General features: G+C 36.9%; 1 long non-coding RNA gene across 1 annotated transcript; it reads left to right on the plus strand.

Moving 5' to 3' along the window:
• The first annotated feature begins 581 nt into the window (after nucleotides 1-581).
• LOC133563770 (uncharacterized) lies at nucleotides 582-4,375 on the plus strand. Its single transcript, XR_009809102.1, has 2 exons — nucleotides 582-789; nucleotides 3,760-4,375. It is a non-coding gene; the product is annotated as an uncharacterized LOC133563770 (long non-coding RNA).
• The last annotated feature ends 360 nt before the right edge of the window (nucleotides 4,376-4,735 follow it).

The raw sequence follows: 4,735 nt of genomic DNA on the forward strand, positions 1-4,735 counted from the left end.
TTAATGGGGTAGTTGTCGCTTTCTTGGTCCGAATTGCTCTTACTGCTGGTGGCTCCCATTAAAAACAATGTAAATATGTGAGGAGCCCTGCAACTCGTGACGTCACGCGCACATACTTACGGTAAAGGCAGGGCTTTTTTATTAGCGACCAAAAGTTGCATACTTTATCATCGATGTTCTCTACTAAATCCTTTCAGCAAAAATATGGCAATATCGCAAAATGATCAAGTATGACACATAGACTGGACCTGCTAACCCCGTTTAAATAAGAATATCTCTTTTCAGTAGGCCTTTAATTGGAGTAAGAATGATGTCATCAATGTCTATCAAATATAGTCACTGTGTGCTATTTACTGACTGTGGAGTTAAACTGGGGTGGGCTACTTGTCTTCAACCAGCAGCGGTGCTGCTGATTCAGTATCAGCGAGTTACTTGTGTCAAGAGAAACAACACCGGCGTTGAAACAGGAGTTCAGAACATCTTTTTATGACTAATACTTATGTATATATATATATGTATATAAAAAAAAAAAGAACATTGAAATAATCCTTCATTTCCCACCAGCAGGGACAGGTTGACTGCTGGCCACTGCCGTGCCCGCCCGGCGACTGCGAGTTCACGGTGGTGCCCGACGGCGAGTGCTGCCCCCGATGCGTCAGCGACCCTTGCCTGGGGGACACCGTCCGCAACGACATCACCAAGACGTGCACGGACGAGCACGACATCTCGCGCTTCAGCGGCTCCTCCTGGATCAAACACGGCACCGAGTACACCCTCTGCCAGTGCAAGGTAAGTGTGTTCCAGCAGGAAATGATCTGTTCCAGGGTCAACAGTAGCCATCATGTATGAACTGTTTTAGTAATCATTTCTCCATTCCAAACTGTCATACATGTAACAAAAAGAAGTGAACTGCTGTTAATGGTTTAAAAAAAAAAGAAAAAAATGATATATATATATGTATGTATGTATATATATATATATATATATATCATTCTTTATATATATATATCATTTTTTTCTTTTTTATATATATATATATATATATGTATGTATGTATATATATATATATACATATATATATATATATCATTTTTTTTCTTTTTTTTTTTAACCATTAACAGCAGTAACAAAAAGAAGTGAACTGCTGTTAATGGTTTAAAAAAAAAGAAAAAAATGATATATATATATATATATATACATACATACATATATATATATATATATATATATATATATATATATACATATATATATATATATATATATATATATATATATATATATATGTATGTATGTATGTATATATATATATATCATTTTTTCTTTTTTTTTAAACCATTAACAGCATGTATGCATCTATGTATTTATATATAAAACATATATATAACATATATATAGCATATATACTGTATATATATATATATATATATCTATATATATATATATATATATATATATGTATATATATATATTTATATATATAGCTTCACGGTGGCAGAGGGGTTAGTGCGTCTGCCTCACAATACGAAGGTCCTGCAGTCCTGGGTTCAAATCCAGGCTCGGGATGTTTCTGTGTGGAGTTTGCATGTTCTCCCCGTGAATGCGTGGGTTCCCTCCGGGTACTCCGGCTTCCTCCCACCTCCAAAGACATGCACCTGGGGATAGGTTGATTGGCAACACTAAATCGGCCCTAGTGTGTGAATGTGAGTGTGAGTGTTGTCTGTCTATCTGTGTTGGCCCTGCGATGAGGTGGCGACTTGTCAAGGGTGTACCCCGCCTTCCGCCCGATTGTAGCTGAGATAGGCGCCAGCGCCCCCCGCGACCCCGAAAGGGAATAAGCGGTAGAAAATGGATGGATGGATGGATGTTATATATATATATATATATATATATATATATATATATATATATATATATATATATATATATAATATGTTATATATATATATATATATATATATATATATATATATATATATATATATATATATAAAACATATATGTGTGTACATGTGTGTACATGTATATACATCCAATCCAATCCACTTTATTTATATAGCACATTTAAACAACAATAACGTTTCCATATATTTTGTTACTTTTCAACACTTTGCAAAAATAAAGGGGACCTCAAAAAAATGTCATTATTGGCTTTATTTTAACAAAACATCGTAGGTCACATTAAACATAAAAATTCTTATTGCAATTTTGTTTTAAATTAAAATAGTGCACAAACTAGACAATTTGTCTTTTAGTAGTGAGTACACAAACAAATGCTCGTAATTAGTCTGCTGACATATGCAGTAACGTGTCATTTATCATTAAAATTTTTTGTCAAAATTATGTTGGACAAACTGTAAAAATTGATTACTAATCCAATGTTCATTTACTGTTAATATCTGGTTATTTTCTGTTTTAACATGTTCTATCTACACTTCTGTTAAAATGCACTAATCACTTTAATTGTTTGATACTTTTCATTAGTTTTGGATGATACCACAAATTTAGGTATCGATCCGATACCAAGTAGTTACTGGATCAAACCATGGTAATATTCCAAAGTCCTCATCTGTCCAGGGACATATTTCCTGAGTTTCTGTAGTTCCTGGAAAAACAGCAAATTGCTCCTGTCATTTTGAGGCTCTTTGGTTAGTTACTTCCAGTCCAATAGAGGATCTTTGACTAGCCTTTCGCAGTCCTGTAGGTGCTTCAAAACAACAAAGTGCTACTGTCTTATGCAGGATCTTTGACTAGCATTTTTGCTGTAGTTTAAAAAAAAAAAAAAAAAAGCGCTCAGGTTATATAAAGAATCTTTGAGGAGCGTGTCTGCTGTGAAAACACTGCTCCTGTCGTTTAGAGGATCTATGACTCCTGGTGCCGGGAGGAGAGTCTCTACACAATAAAAGTAGACACCGCAGACTTTGTTCTTCTCTTTCTGACAGATGTCCACAATGTAGAAAGTCCATCCTTTACGTGACATCATCAATTAGTGGGGTTTCCTGTTCTTTGCCATCACTGGTATGGTTAGAGTGTCCGCCCTGAGATCGGTGGGACGTGAGTTCGAACCCTTGCCAAGTCATACCAAAGACTCGGCATCCAGGGTTGAAATTTGTGCTCCGCCGCTCCCAGTCTGTAGAACGCTCTCCCTGACCACCTGAGGGCACCACAGACTGTGGATGCTTTTAAAAAAGGTTAAAACAATCCTGCTTTTAAAAAAAAAAAAAGCCTTTTTTTTTAGATATATGCATACTAATTCTAGCTTTTAGGCTGCTTTAGGTTTTATTTTTAATTATTTTTATTATATTTTTATTTTCATTTTTTGTAATACACTGTAGCACTTTGAGGTTGTTTACTCAATGTAAAGTGATTTTTATGAATAAAATCTATTATTATTATTATTATTATTATTATTATTATTGTTTGGGAGTTAAATCATCAAAATGTTTACCGAGCGAAGCCACCGCTGCTGCTCGCTGCTCACTGCTCACCTCACCTCCAAGGGGGTAGAATGTCAAATGCAGGGAGTAATTTCACCACACCTAGTGTGTGTGTGACTCTCAGTGGTACTTGAACTTGAACTTACTGTGGTGCTGTGTTGAAAAAAAAATTCAAATAGTAAAAAGAAAAAACAAATGCAATTTTCTGCAGTCTCCTGTGACGCACAACTCCAGCCGCCTTTCCCTGTCCTTTCTGTGCCGTGTGGCACTTTGTGTCTTGATGCCATTGACCAGGTGGTCTTTGTCTCCCTCTCTCCCACAGAACGGACACATCTGTTGCTCAGTGGACCCCATGTGCCTTTAGTGGCGGCACCTGTACAGCATTCTCCATCCATGTAAAATACAACCAGAAGAAAAAATCAACACCACCTCCATGGCCGCCCTCCAATAACGTCTCCTCACTGATCTTGACAGGAATGTTTCGGCCGCATGGAGGCGCCCTCATCTTCCTATTATTATTATCATCATGAGGAACCACATTATTATTCTAATTGCCAGCAGGATTGGTCCCATTCCTAAAAATACTACAAGTGTTTCTTGGTCTTTCTACCCAACATGATGATGATGGACTTCACCCTTTGTTCACCCGCCCCATATGACCTTGTAACATACAAATATTAACTGGCATGACTGTGCTTGATGTCCAAACTTTGTTTGATTTTCTTTGCTCATTTATTCGATTGTGAACGATGATACTGTTGATACTTTTACCTTTTAGACTGTGCAGAGACCAGTTAGCGTTCTTTTGCCACACTTACCAGTCGTCAGTATTATGTGGTGCTTGGTAGCTTTTTATTGCACTTTTCCCCCCAACTTTTGTTTCTTTACGAGCTTGTTATTGTGTAACAGTGAAATAAAGTATTTCCATTTACATTTAATACATCTTTCTGTCATTATTCTGTTATTGTAGGTCTAGAGCACAGGTGTCCACACTGCGGCCCGCCGGCGTCTTCAATTTGGCCCGCAAGTTTGGCATGAGTTCACCAAGCATTCTAGTGGTTAGATAGGAGCTTTGTGGACAACGTGAGTGACACAGGGGAGGGACTATGGAGTGTACATGCACAGTATTTACTTACATGGCCCATTCCAAACAACCCTCCCTAGTCAGGGCGCAGGGGGAAAAAAAAAAAAAACATCACAGAAAGTCAACAAACATGTCACACAACACAACCTGCTTAATGAACGTTATGGATATTTTTTTTATTTTTTTTTAAAACTCTGACTACCAAAAAAAAAAA

This window comes from Nerophis ophidion, linkage group LG12 (assembly GCF_033978795.1).
Source record: "Nerophis ophidion isolate RoL-2023_Sa linkage group LG12, RoL_Noph_v1.0, whole genome shotgun sequence".
NCBI lineage: Eukaryota > Metazoa > Chordata > Actinopteri > Syngnathiformes > Syngnathidae > Nerophis > Nerophis ophidion.